General features: G+C 46.1%; 1 long non-coding RNA gene across 1 annotated transcript; it reads left to right on the top strand.

The window, feature by feature from the left end:
* Positions 1-3,996: 3,996 nt before the first annotated feature.
* LOC107320239 lies at positions 3,997-9,965 on the top strand. Its single transcript, XR_001558188.2, has 3 exons — positions 3,997-4,085; positions 5,266-5,344; positions 6,078-9,965. It is a non-coding gene; the product is annotated as an uncharacterized LOC107320239 (long non-coding RNA).
* Positions 9,966-15,246: the final 5,281 nt, after the last annotated feature.

Genomic DNA, 15,246 nt, shown 5'->3' with positions numbered 1-15,246 from the left:
GAGTTCTCTGTTTATTTCTTGTGCAAACAGCTCTTTCTCTCCCTTAGGACTGCAGACCATCTATTTCTCCCTCCTACACATCCACACATATAGGTGTTTATATTGGAGTTTCAGAACTCTTAGCAATCTGTTTGCCCCGTATATTCTCATTTACCTGACCTCTCTGCCTATCCTGCTTACATTCATGTCTCACACATTCAGTCTACTAACCCTCATCCTCTCTTATAACACTAATGTATTCGCCACTTCTGCTCTTGCCTGTCATGCCTGAGACAGCAAAGCAACTAATGCCATGATTAACTGATCCTTTTTGCAGTCTGTGCTATTACATACTCATTACACTAATGTCTGTGACTACTTACCTATCTCATCCATCTCATGCAAATTCTAATTCATCTCTCTGGATTTCCATAGCATACAGCAAATGATATATTTTTGTCTTCCTCCTTGTTCCATCCATATTCATCTCTTTGCTCACCCATACCACTCTCCTGAGCTTCCTGGTACCTACTCATCTCTATGTGCACCCACCTACTCCACCATCCATCATCCTGTCCAGGATTTACTCCCTTATTTAACATCCCTCTAATTCGCACCCTAATTTCACAACACTCCCAGCTCATGAATACTCCTCTGTCTCTTTCTGTACCCATACCCAGTCTGACCTGTTAGCTCCCTAATTGTTCTAAGCTTGTTTTTTTTTCAGCATAATCTCTTCACTTTGTATGCATTTTATATGTAATCTATTTACTCTGTGCCCATTTTACCTGACTCTTCCTTAAGTACTTTCTTGCCTTTTCCCATATCCACTTTTCTCTCGCATCTGCACACTTTATCTTTTCTGTGTCAGCCCAATGCTTCCTTTGCTCATCTGTCTTCTGCATCTCCTTTTTTCCCCTCCTCTGTCTACAAAGATTCACAGGCAGTCTGACTGACCAGCTACCCTCATACGGGAATTACTCATCTGTTACCCTATTAACTACTCATCTATTAACTCTGCTATTGCTCTTCTACTATCTGTCCACATTCCCCATAACCGATGCCCTATTCACCCTATCAGTTCACATTTTCTGCCTGTATTAGTCACACATTTATTCCATCATTCCAGAAGCCTTCCATCTCTTTTCCCAAACAACACGTGTTCTGTCTGCCATAAACCTGTCCATCTCAATCTAATCTCTTTCTCTTTTGGCCTTTAATTTATTAATCTGCCCTCTACACATTTATCTGATCAATCTTTCTAACCCGTGAAAGCTCAGTTAGTAATCCCTTTACTCTTTACCCATCTACCCATCCTTCCATCCAATTTTTACACAGCTGACCTAACCTCAGACTGCTCTCAGTATTTAAGGGGATCATCTTTTTGTCCACAATTCAGTTCCCACATTACATCTATTTGGGTCACTGCTGCTCATGTCACTTATATTTAATTTAGCTGAGAACATCTCTACATCTCTTCACCTAAACTATTTATTGATACACCTATCAATTCCTGCCTCCATTTGTTCCCCATCCCCTGCTAAGTTTTCTATTCTATCTCTGCTTATTATAGCTGTGTACATGTAACACCTATGTACTTGCAAAAGTCCATACTCCTTTATTTATTCTGTCCACGTTGCTCCTACTCAGCCTAACTTCCCAGCCACCCAGTAGTTACCTATGTTACCTACCCAGCCTACCTTTGTCTCATCCACACTTATCTAGTTCACGCCTGTTGAACAAGCTGATATGAGGTATATAGACACCTATTTGCACATTTTAACATGGCAATAAGGATTAAGTATACTGCAACCCATCCTGTGCATATTTATCTGTCTAACTAACTTCTGCCTTATTCTAAGCCATACTAAGTTTAATCTATACTATATAACAGATCATTCTTTCTCTCCATTTTTCCCTCTACAGTCCTCCCATACCAAATTCTACATTTTAACATATTTTTTATGGCAAATACAGCCACTGCCTCTTCTGGCTGTATATTCAGCCCAGAGATGCGCATAGCAGCCCATCAGCCCACTCTGACCTCAATCCACTGCCTATCTACCCAGCTCCTATCCAGACTTTCCACCCACTTGGGACTTGCTTTAACACCACCTATCCCACATCTATTCCAGATATTTTCTTATCCAATGAGTCCACAGTCACCAGGCCAAACCCCTGGGTAGGCTGTCTGTTCCATGTCAAATACATTCATTTTCCTTCTGTCGTTACACTGTTTGCATTAATATGGAATTACCCACCCTTTGCATAGACCCTCTATGTGTCTATACAACTATACCCTTTAATATAGTTCACCCATCTCCCACGTACTTTTCTGTATACCTTTACCCATTTATTCCCATACTGTTATCTAACTTGTCCATCAGTTTACATCATAAACTCCAGAAGCCAATCCAAGTGGCCATTCAGCCCATGTGTCCAACACACTCTCCCTCATTATACGAGAGGCAATTCTGTTCAAAGTAACCTTTAGCAATAATGCTCTTATCACTCACTCCTGGTGACCCAGCCTTGCATCAGACCAATAGGTTCAGGGATACGGAGAGCAAGGACAGGTATTATCAGAGTAAAACATCATGCAGTTCCATGCACCTCCAAGGAGAAATGCACCAGCTGCACGCAAATAGAAGTTTGCTCCTTGCACAGTGTGGGGGGTCAAGAATGCTATGTCGATAAGCCGGAGAAAAGTGGATGTTAGAAAGAGACAAAATAATCCTCTCTGTGAAATCCACGTCTGAGGTATACGTGATTTTCATGACATGGGACTCGCTTTGCCTGTTCTATGTGCTAACAGGGTGCGGGAGCTGTATGGGTGTTCTGTAGGTACATCATCTGTCATGGCATCTATCAGGATGAGGAAAGGGCTATCAGAAATTCCCACGTGAGCTTTTCATTCTCTTGTTACAGATCTGACTTCCTAATTTCTACTGCTACTCCAAACCTTCCCCTGACTACATAAACCTACACCTGCTCCAAGCAGAGTTCTGCCCTGCAAAATAGACACCACTGCCCTACCTCCCCCTTCTACCATTGATTCCTTCCTGCTAAACTCTGGATCCCAACTTGGGTCCAAACACGAGCCTCCAAGGGTGAACCTTCATGTCTGAGGGGGTGAAAACCTTTGAACCTCTGCGTTTGGAAGTGTTCAGACCCAGGAATTCGAGTTATCGGGATGCTGAGCCACACAATTTGGCTTTGAGTGCTTTGCTGTTACTTTATCTATTCTTAATTACCCTCCAAAATGCAAACTGCATCACTTTGTGCCAAATAATGTTGGGATCAGGGAATCACCAAGTAGCAAAGAGAGACCAAAGCAAGCAGCGAAGCACACCCAGGTGCTGTGGAGAGCCCAGTGGTGTTTGCTGCGTCCTTGCAAGGCACACACCGAGGGCAGGAGTCGGGAAACTCTTAGGAAAGTGTCATAAATACCTCCCGATATTCCCCCAGATAGCAGAGAGCGAACAGGCGCTGCTGGCCGCAATCACAGCCCCGGTAAGAAATTGTTTGTCTTGGTCTTTGTATCGGTAAATGCCCAACCCAAAGGCACTGATAAAAGCAGACACTAGTTAAAAAAAAAAATAGAAAAAACAATCCAGAGACAAGGTCTCCTCGGGCCCCCAATCAACAACAAAAAGGCAGCAACCAGACAGCCATTTAGTGAGCATCTCAAAGCTATCTCCCGTCTGCTGGAGGGGCTTTAAAGACATCAGATTTGTGTGTTTGGCTCAAGCCAAGCGAATTGGAGTCTAAAGCTTTTCCTTGAATTCAAGGCTGTGTTTACTGCAGTCAGGGCGAGGGAAGGAGGCAACCCCAAAGCCCTCCCTCCTCCTCTTCCCCCACCCTGCAAGCCCCAGGCTTGAAACTTGATTTAAAAAAAAAAATACAAGATTGAATTTCAGTTTGCAGGATTAGGGAGACGACTTTTAGGGGCTGCTTGTTGGAAAAAAAGCAAAGCAAAGCAGCTGGGAGGGATTAGGCTGAGCTGGCGTCTGCACTTTCAACTGATTCAATTTTGCTCCACAAGACATTGTATCTGAGCCTTTCTGGAGACTATTCAAAGCAAATCATTTTCATTTTACCATTTGGTAAGTGATCAGAGTCTATTTTTAGTGTCTTGGAAGCGTCGGGATTTTTCTCTCTCCTTTTTCTTTTCTTTCTCTCTTTCTTTCTACTGTTTTTTTGCCTCTTTCCCTTTTCTTCCACAACTGAATATCTGTATTTGGGGTATCAAGAACAGGCATGTTTTGAGGGAATGTATACCCCAGCCAGCAGCAGCTTCCATTTACCCAGAAAAAAATGGCACCAGAGAGAGCTGGAGGCTGACAGGTCCCTCCATCCACTATCAGCCAACCCAGGCTCTGCACCAGTTGGGGTTTTCCAGGTAATTCCTTACCATCTCAGCAAATGGAGCCCATTGCACTCAGGTCCCGCAGAGCAGAGTTGTGGGTCCCTGTGGGATGTGGGCTGTGAGCACTGAGGGTCCCCGCTGCCATTTCTCCTGTAGATCCTCTCTCTCACAGTGGTTCATTTGCTGACCCTGTAACGGTTTGTACAGACTGTGTTGTCTTTGCTATGTTTGCCCTTGGAAAAAACAACACAGAAAGCAGAGAATCTTAAAAATAAGGAAAGAAAGGAGGGGAAAAAAGGAAGAAAAATGTCTGTTGAATACTTGGAGGAATAGGGGAGAGGAAATGCTTTTCCTTACAGTTTAAATGTATGTTCCCACATTTTCCTTTTTCTTACATTTCACTTCTCTGAGCACTGAATGTTTGTGCAGCATTATTTTTATTGTTAGTTTTCTGCTTTCTTTACCTTCTCGGTCCTGATGTTCTGGTGCATTGCTCCACAGAGCAGAGGGGCACACAGCAAAGGTCCCCCAGCATCATCCTCCAGTCCTCTCCTTGGACTTTGGGTTCCCTCCCCAAAATTACTGCCTGAAAAAGGCTCTTGCAAGCATTTGTTGGAAGCATTTCTCTTGATACTCTATGCCATGGATTAATTGTGTATCTTAAGGGCAAGTTATTTATTCTCTTTGCATCTCCCCTTCTATAAAATGCCCATAGCATGGAACAGAAGATGATAAAACATGGGGTGTTTTCCTCCTTAGATTGCAAAAATTGCTCTGAGAAAACTTGAGTGCTTCTGCTGCTCCCTCACTGAGAGACAGCAGATGAAGGATGCAATATCACTGCATTTCCACATCAAAACGCCAACCCTTGGATGGAGTCCTCTAGGATGAATGATCTCCCCTTTTCTCTTTTTCAGGAGGTGCTTTTCCTATTAGGGATCTCTAATAGTGCTGGATTTGTGCAGCAGCCCACAGACTGCATCCCAAGCAGAGCAGGTGAGTTTATTTGCTTTAATCTGTCCGCAAAATTGAATAGGCATCGTCCATTCTGATGAGCAACAGGGAGGAAGGCATCAAACCACTGCCTCTGTGCTGGGAGAGGGCAATGCAGGAAGTCCTGAAGGCACAGGATCCAAAGCTGGAGCAGCCTTGCTGTAAGAAGGAACCTTAGGTGGGATGGCAGAATGTGCTGTTCCTTAAACACAGCAAACAGCCCTGTCCTGGCTGTGCTGGGCTGAGTGTGCAGCCTGGCAAAAGCAGAGCCAGGCAGCAAGAGCTGCTAGCTATTGTAATAGCAACAATTATTTATTCACAAGCTGGAGCAAAGAGGAATCTGCAAGGAGGGGGAGAGAATGGGGGAGTAAAACACAACCTGATCTTGTAAAAGAACGCCTTAAAAAGTACCACGCATGAAGGTCCTTGCACAAGTCTTTCATTTATCAGTCTGCAGTTGGAAGAGGAGAATGCAATAAGTGCGTGGCACACGGGGTAGGAAGGTCTTGTAATAAAAAAGAATGGGTCTGAACAAAGAAAAAGGTTCTGCTAAACTGATGGTGGCAGATGGCATCGGTCCCACCATGTTCCCTTTCAGTTGCGGGAAAATATAGTAAAGCAATTTAATGAAAACGCTTAAATAAGCAAACAGTGCAGTTAATTGAACCCATATGCATTAGGAAGGAAATCTAAAGTATACTGATTCATTAAGTTTTATATAACTGTAAACCCCCAGAACCTAGGAAAGAGTAAGAAGCCATGATGAAGTGCCAACTAGAAGGAGACCTTCCACCAAACTTCGCTCCAATCTGTTTTGTTATGACAAGAACAAGTGGTTTTAACAAGTATGCCATAAATCAGGGGCGCGCGCTCCAGCCCGGAGCCTTCCAGGTACAAACTCACATTCCTTTTCTTCTGGTGGGGTTTTTTATTTTCCAAGACAGAAAAAAAAACATGGAATTTGGATGCTGCCATCTGCAAATAGGCAGCGGAGGGCTGGTCCTTGAGGTCAGTATTAATAGTTCTGTTCAACACAACTCACAGCAGAATCCACATGATGCTGTCTGCATCTCATCTGATTGAAGGTCCACAGCACATCACACTTGGCTTTGTTCTGTAAGACAAAACCCTTTTCTTCAGTGACCATACCCCTCTAACCATGACTTTTTGGGCTGCTGTAGATGGAAAGCATGGGCTGGGAAAGGCACGGCTGTTTTGTTCCAGAGTGCTCCCACTGTACCTTCAGTCTAATAGCTGTCCAGAAGTGTCTTGGGGAGGAAGGAACATCGTCACCACTGGGTGGATGATGGTAACAAAGGCAGAATTTCATCTACAAATCAAAACTTTGGAAACGTTTGGTTCTAGGTTCTCCCTTTGTGGTTTGAGTCTGCAGGTGCCAATGTTGTTTCCCTTTCTTGCTGAGCTCTCATTGGCCCATGGAAACAGATTTGTTCAGCTTTCACAGCAACCCTGCTTGCTGCAAACAAAAACCTACAGGCAACTGACAGATTTGCTCCCAAGGCACACAAAGGACACAAGCTGGGAGTCAGGGCTTGCAGGGGAGCTGATTTGAAGAGGGGGTGAGCAGGAGGGGAAGCTCTCAGCCTCAGATCACTGTAACTGGAGGTGAAGGTTCCCTGCAGCAAAGAAAAGTCCAGTACAGCACCCAGGTTTGCTCAGGAGGTCACTAACAAACCTTGAAGACAAAAAGGTCTTTTCTATTCCTACCTGACTGCCCATATACACTACTTGGTGAACAGGGGCTGTAGTGAGAGAAAAGGCCACAAAAAACTGAAAATGTAGGTTTTCATGCAGTAGGGTTGGCTAAGGAGCCTAAACAGCTGCACAGTGCACCTTTTGGTTCTTAGGATTCAAACAAGCAGCCGACCTAATAATAAAGCACAAAGTCAACGAGAGTCTTAAACAAACACACTTCTGAAATATATCTTGATTAAAAAAATAAATAAATCCATAAAGATAAAGGCAGAGAAGAGTACAAGGGTGATGGTTTCTGCATGCAGGCACTGAGGGACTCTAAGGGGAAAAGAAACAGCAGTAGGTAAATACAGCCATCCCTGTTCATGTTTCCTGGATGTCAGGCACGGTTAATGTTAGGGAGACAGAGGGAGAGTTGAAGTATTGGCCCCAATTCAACAAAGCACTTAAGCATGAGCTTAACTCTAAGTACGTACTTAAGTTCCTCCTTATATAGCAGAACATATGTTAACGCCCCGCGTAAGTGCATGCTTAAAGTTAAGTGTCTGCTTAAGAGCTTTGTTGAATCAAGGCTGGTGTTTACTTCTAACAATTGATGTCTCCTGGAATATCCACATTTCTGGTTGCAAACCTGACACATCTGTTTTCTCTTAGCATTATTAATAGAGTCATTCTTTAAAAAAAACACCCGACAACACAACCCTTAAAAAGCTGCGATCGCTGCACTCAGGAGAGCAAATGACCAACAAGACCCAGCCACTTCCCTGGGCATCCCTATGGGCTACGCTTCCTGTTTGTTCCAGGGCACCTAAGGGGAAGCAATGAGTTGCAAAATGACTGGAGTCATCAAATCATCTGAATTTAGCTTGATAAGGAAAATAAGTGATACCAGTTTTAAGAAATTTTGAATATTTAAAGGTTGCTGGTGTGTAAACTCGTGTTGTGGTTTGGGTTAGGGTTAGTTAAGGCTTGTCGCAGCTGAAGCTCAGATAAATTGTAAACCAATATGTGATTTGTAACATAAGAGAGCATTGAATTACTGTATGCAAGCAAATATCATGTATCTAAAATTCTTCTCTTAAGTAGAATAGGTACCTTAGGAAAATCCTGAGTTATGATAGACTCTCGGAATTCAGCTTACCACCACCAATGCAAGACATCATGCAGACATAGAGATAATTCACAGCTTGTGTTCTTTTCAAAGCCACTTGCCCACTGCCGACAGGATCAGCCCCATGGAATCCCACTTGTGCAGTCCCACTGGGATGTGCTCAGGGGCAGCAGAGCCAGGTAAGGCACAGAGCAGTGTTTTGTGGCTCTATTCATCCATTACCTTTTTTTTTTATCATTCATTTTTGAGTGGTTTGGGGGCATCTCTCCTGCATCCCGCTACTCTTGGGAAGCAAGGCTCCATCCCTCCATTGGATGCGGATCCAAACCAGCCTTCCCAGCCCTGCCAGGCGGTTTCCCAGCAATGCTGGAAACTCAGACCACAATAGAAGGAAATCACTAAAGCTCAATTGCTCCAAGTAAGTCCTCAGCAGGGTTTGACTGGTAAATATTTAACAAGGAGAACTCCCTATCCTCTCCTGGTACGTATTAAACTAATACATTTATTTTAACAAGGGAAATGGTTTCCCCAAGCTCCTGCTCAATTTGAGCCCTTGACTTCTACAAAAGCCTAAGTAAGGTAGGCTTCCTGGGGCTCAGTAATTCACTGGGACTAAACGAGAGATGGCTCCGAGCCACGAACCAGGAGCACGGAGGTGACAGGACCTCCCCAGGGCTGGGAAGAGCTCGGTGATGGGCTCCCATCCCACCCATCTCCAGATAGGTCCCATCCCCACTTTGAGACATCCCTGCTGCTGCCATCTTCCCACTGCTTCAGCCATCCCATGGAGCAGGTTGCTCATAACCCATACACAAGGTTTTTTTTGTGCTGGAAACGGTCCCACATCTGCAGGTGGGTTTGGGGGCTGCTTTGAGGGGTGAGGCTGTGGGCAGGGATGTGATGCTGCCACAGTGCAGAGCCAAGCACAGCAGCAGCCATGAGGATCCAAGGCTGCAGGAGGTTCTCCTGTTCTCTTGCTCATCTTTTTTCAGCCTTGCCCTCAAGGAAACAAAAAGCTCAGAAAGCACCTCCCAGTTTTGCATCTATCTTTGCTCAGAGCCGTCTCATGGCTCCAGCACTTTCACTCTGACTCACGGGCAGAAGGGCAGGTTCCAACAGCTGTGGCCGCCTCTGCCAAGGCAATTACAGCTCCTGGCATCATGGTACAAAACTCCATGGGAAATTTTCCACAGCTCAGCATGTCCAGGTTGCCATACATGCATTCCCAGGATGGCAGCAGGCACTTGTTAGGTGGAGATGGAGAAGGTAAGCCCTACTACCTCAAAAAGAGCAGCCTGGTGTCACCAAACACCTTCACAGCCCGTGGAATCAGAGGTTTCCCTGCATTCCCCTGAGTGCTTGTATGCAGAAGATGCCTTGAGCATGGAAACATCCAGCCTTGGTCTGAGCACTTGATGCTTTTTCTGCTGCCATCATGGGCCAGCATCGTGTCTTACCTTTCATCGTCACCAAAAACTAACCCACGAGGCATGTCTCTTCCCCAGGCATTGCAGTTTGCCTTCAGTCCTTCACAACATTTAATAAACCTCTCTCTTGGACATGGAGCATCTGCACACATTTTCTCACCCTCCCAAGCATGCAGAACCCCTATCTTTGTCCCCAGCCCACCCCAGTTTGAAGCAGGCACATGGGTCTCCCCTACTACCACCAATATCAGCAAGAAAATTCTTTCTGCTCTTTCTATTTTTCTAGGGCTGTGATTCTAGAAAGTCTCACAGAAGCTTGGCAGTACAGAAAATAAGAAACAGATTTCCAGTGTTTTGTTTTACCATTTTCTTCCTCGTAGCATCCAAGTGCAGATTCTGAGGACACATAAGGTTTTCCCTCTGTATTGCAGAGCTGTGCCCATAGGTGCCGTGAATGGACACAGTTTTCCAGGCAGGCATCAGAGCAGAGCGTGCCACTTGGACCAGTAGCGTATCACATCAACACAACTGAGTGGACAAGTCTTCATAAGTGCTCAGCTCCTATGGAAAATAGACAAATAGATAGGAAACAAGGCCCCACGGATGGTAAACTATGAAATGTCCAACACAAACACATCCCAAGGGCCAGGGCTGCAGCCAGTTTCTGTGCTGGATTGAGCTTTTGCTTTGCTTCCCATCGCAGTTGTTCCCAGTTACATTGCTCCCATGCGCTCTCATACCTCTTAACACTGGATCTCAGAACTCTGGGACTGGCTCCTCTCGTGCCAACATCAGTCCAAAACAACTCAACCAATTGGAATTATCCCTGAAGCACTGGAAGGCAAGAGAATCATGAACAAAATGATTCATCCTTTAGTGAGGCAGTTACCTCTATTACGACAGAAACCCATTTCTCTGGCCTTTTCTTAGACTCCATCCAGCCAGACTCCATATTTGCTGACTTTGGGGAGGTCCCACTGAGGTCAGACCCCCCTGGGATGGTCTTATAGTGTGGGCAGATGGTGGCAATGGTTCTTGGTCTCGTGACATTGATATGTCAGAGCAGGATGTTACCTGTGATCTCTCATCAAATGCAGCATCCATCTGGAGATTACCTCTTGTGCAGGACTCTACACAGCAGAGCAGTTCTGGAACAAGTTTGGAGACTTTCAAGGAAAATCCCTCTGGGATAGGGTCATCTTGCCAACAAAAGGCTGATTCACAGATGAGATGACTAAGTACACCAAGCATTTCTAGGCCCTGCGTTACTCACAGGTCTTTTATCTGACGCCATGTCCCAGTGCAGCCAAAAGCCACAGTGCAGCCAAGTGACAGCAGAGGAGAGAGATGGTGGGGGAGGCCCCAGGTCCCTCCTCTGTCACCCCATCACCTGCAGCTACTGAGTTCCTTTCCCTACCCACCGAGGCCCCTTCCCTACCCACATCTCTTCAGCTTTGGAGAAAGACATGCTATGAGACCTGGAGGCAGCCAAGAGCAGTCTCTGGTATGTATGCAAAAGCCTCTAAATGTCTTTATCCTCATAAATGGATTTGATTATTTTTTTCTCTTAAATGCAGCATTTCACACATTGCAGATTAGTTTTCAGAATACATCAGAGTCAGTTAATGAGGCAGATTAATCTTACACTTGTTTCAGCTAGAGCCAGAAGTGGCAATAATAGCAGATCCAGCCAGTAAGTAACAGCAGCATGCCTCCAGGCACCCCTGGAATCTCTTGTGTAAGGCTGACTTGCAAAGTAGGCAGCTAAATTGTGTGCTTATGTGTTCTGTAATATTGGCACAAGGCTGTGTACTACACCACGTGGTAATCCCTGAGGATCACAGAGGCAGCACAGAGGCAGTATTTGGACTGGAGAGCTTCAAAGCGGAGTCTGGAGTCTGCAGGAACTGGTGCTGGCATGGTCTTAGTTCCCAGATATTGCTTTCTCCTCAATTCCTGATGCTATTACAGCCACTACTTAACATTGCATGTTAAACAGACAAAATCCCGTTGTGTTATAAGACAAAAGCAACATCAGCCTGCTTAGTAACTTAGGAAGTAATTAAGAGTTGTTTTATAGGTACAGGTTCCCACTGTGCAATAGACCAGTAAAACCCTGTCTGAGTCTTCTGATGGATGCATGCAAGGATGTATGTCATACACGGCCAGGCTTGTGCCACAGGTGTTCCTGTGCCTGCTCATCCTCAGTCAGCAGATGATTGGAGTGGTGATGCATTGGTGATGCAGTGGCACAGACTGCCCAGGGAGTGGGGATTCACCATCCTGGTGGCATTCCAGATTGTAGGAGATGTGGCACCTAGGGACATGATCAGTGGCACAGTGGGGCTGAGGTGGGGTTGGACTTGAAGATCCGAGGGGTCCTTTCCAACCTTAGTGATTACATGATAATGGGATGGAGCTTGTTCCCAAAACACCAGAACAAAGAGCAGTGATGGAACCACTGAAGCACCAGACCCTCCCACCAAGGGACCAGTCCTTGGCCAAGGCAGTGCTGGGGGCTTCAGAACCAACCTCTGCTCACAGTCCAAAGCAGCTTTTTCCCACACCAATTTAAGCCATTCACACGCATCTCTACAAACCCTCACAAGTTTTCGATGCCATGTAAACACAAGTGAACCAGAATCATTCCTTCCATGGCTGTTTAAAATGGGCAGTGCTTTCTCCAAATGGCCCCACGAGCAAAAGGCAGAGGGTGATGCTGGAGCAGCCCCAGCAGTGTGTGATGTTTCACCCCAGCACGGTCCGGGCAGAGCTTTAAGAGGCTCTGAACACAAACAGAGCTACGTTAGCTAAGTCCTGCTCTGAGCAGCTCTGAGCGTTGGAGACATAAACAGATCTCATTTGAGCCAGGCTTAATGTAACTGGGTTTACAGATTTGCAGCGGATGTCGACATACATCAGAGGTGTTGTGTATTTAGTGAGGCAGCGTGGTCCGCCGGCTTCGGATCCACGTCCCAACCCCACTGCTGACCCCCACACCCCACTGTAATCACTGCCCGGCCTTTATCTGCAAAATGGAAAGAGCTGACCTACGTCACAGAGCAAACCTGGAATCAATTAATGTCTAGCCTGCATTTAGGAGAGGCAAAACACTATATAAACATTATGTATCATTTGGCTTCTGAGGAAAAGCCATCGCCTGACAAAAGGGGCCTCTCTTCTATATTATGGAGTCTGGTTCACACCGGTACAGCTATCCTGACTTCTTTGGATTGCTCCTAATTTACACCAGGAGAAGCACACTCATGTACATATACATCAATTTCCCCCATTAATACAGAAAACCTCTTTGCTGAGAACCCCCATCTCATATTCTGCAGCTTGAAGGGCAGCACCGCACCATGGGGTGAGCACATCAGCGAGGCTCAGCCCTGGGCTCTGCTTTCTGACCGCCTGAGAAGAGAACTTGGGTCAGTCCTGGAGAGGAGGAGCTGCTTGCCCAGCTTGGAAGGCTCAGCTTATCACCATATGGCACAGAGGAAGGGGAAGCAGAGCTACAAGGCCCTCAAACTGCATCGTGCCCCCAGCACTGGGTGCTGTCCTGCAGCCCACATCTTTTACACATCGATTACCCGGCCCATCTGAGCCTTTCCTATAAACACAGGGAGGCTCAGGGTTGTTTTGCACATTACACATAAGTTTTATCTTGCCATTAAAATAATGAGAACTGGGATTACTGCCAGCCTGCAACCCACGCTGGGGCTGCCCACTGGGATGCTGCTGCAGATGACCCCAAATGAGCCAGTGATGCTGCTTTGTTGACGTCTCAGTCCTACCCACCTTACAGGGATTTGCTATTGAGATAAGCAAAATTCTTCTAACCTTGGCATTACCAGCTCACAGGACCCATCTCTAGGAGGAGCATTTTCTTCAAACCTGTGTATCAGTGAAATCCTGAGCGATGCACAGGGATGTACACAGGCACTGACCTGGGTTAACCCTAGAGAAAGGGAGAAAAGCCATTTTTAATACCATGTGAGCAAAAGAATCCATCTGGATGCCAAGATGCACATGTAGTATTTTAGGAGGGGTGGATGGTGCAGGAAATCTGTACCTGCACTCCTCCACTTGTCCAGTCCCCTGGAACAAATCCCATATAACTGTCAGAAGGAAGCAGGTTTTGATCTAGTCTCTCCCCCAAAATGGCCACATCGTGTATTATAGCACCACATGTGTTTCCATCATGTTGGGGAAGTTTTAGGAAGTATCCCTCATAAAACTCAAAATTATTACAAACGAGAACATGAAAAACAAATTGAGGAGGATCTGGTGTCGGTGGTTTCTCTCCAGCCCTTTTACAAGCAGCTCCCATTGCAGCTCCAAGCTCCCAGCACTGTGCTACCAGCAGACAGAGCCTCAGCCAAGCAGAGCTTTGCAAACCCAACCTCACCACTGATCCTGTTTGCAGGGCACAGTGCCTCCTCTCTGCCACCCTTGGAGTCGAGTCCCACCATCACAGTCACCATGCCCAGGCACATGATGAGGAGCTGTACCATGACCTGTACACTCTGTGCTATGCAGAGTTCTCCTCCTTCCTTCTCTGATTACTGAATGGGTGGGTATGCACTGAAATAGCTGTGTGGGTTCCTCAAGGACATCGGTTGCCATCCGGCACAAAAGGATCTGCTTTGCTCAGAGCCATTACAATCCACTGCTGTAGCACAGCTCAGCACGCTCTGACTCAGAGCAGCCCAGGGATAGAGGATCTCCTCTGAACGATTTGAACCATAGATGTGATTTAAAGGAGCACTTGGAGGGAAGGCTCTGGGTGGAGACACACCGAGCTTCATGTCTCTCTAGCAGAGGGAGACATTCTATCTCCAACTCATCCAGCAAATGTTCTTTTCTCATCTTTCTCAGTACATCAGTAAGTTCATGATAGAGGAGCTGCAACCTGTAGTGAGAGAAGGGCATGACATAAACATCCTGATAGCAGCTGGGTCTCTTCCAAACATCACACAAGGCAGATGGAGAACAGCACCCTCCTGAAACCCACTGCAAGGAGCAGTGACAAGATCCCACACATTCTGTGTCAGTCCCTTTTCTCTGCAGGACCTCTCTTGCATCCTTCTATTTCCTCCCACAGATCAGATGCAAATGGCAGAAGTGCAGCCTGGGGTTGGGTCAGCAACATGTGTATGTGCACAGTGTGAGATCTTCAGCAGTGCAGCTCATGGGGGAGATGATGTACTAAAGCTCCCAACAGGAACCTGAGTTGAGAGTGGAATGGGACAAAAGGGAACTTAGGCAGGGGCAGATCTGTGATGGATCAGTATCAGTAAGGATGATATGGATCAGGATCAGTATGGAAGCAGCTTTGCTTTCTTCCAGATCAGTCCTCACTGTGAAAAGGCTGCAGGACTCCAGGCCAGACCGCAGCGTTTTTAAACAATAGGTAGCAAGCTGTGATCATAGGCTTGCATTGCATTAAGGTTAACCTAAGACATGTAAAATCCAGCCTTCTCCTTTTGGGGGATTTGTGGGAGGTTTTTCTGGTTACACGCTTTAAGCTGACTGCTCAGGGTGAGTCCTTTCCCTCAACAAGATCCAGAGAAGTCCAATGCTGAGGCCAAGGCCCAGCAAGCCCTGGCTACAGCTGCTTCCCTCCCACCTCCTGGAGCTGAGCAGTG

This window comes from Coturnix japonica, chromosome 13 (assembly GCF_001577835.2).
Source record: "Coturnix japonica isolate 7356 chromosome 13, Coturnix japonica 2.1, whole genome shotgun sequence".
NCBI classification, from domain to species: Eukaryota; Metazoa; Chordata; class Aves; order Galliformes; family Phasianidae; genus Coturnix; species Coturnix japonica.
The sequence above is the reverse complement of the archived record's forward strand: the minus strand, read 5'-3'. Positions and strand labels throughout refer to the sequence as shown.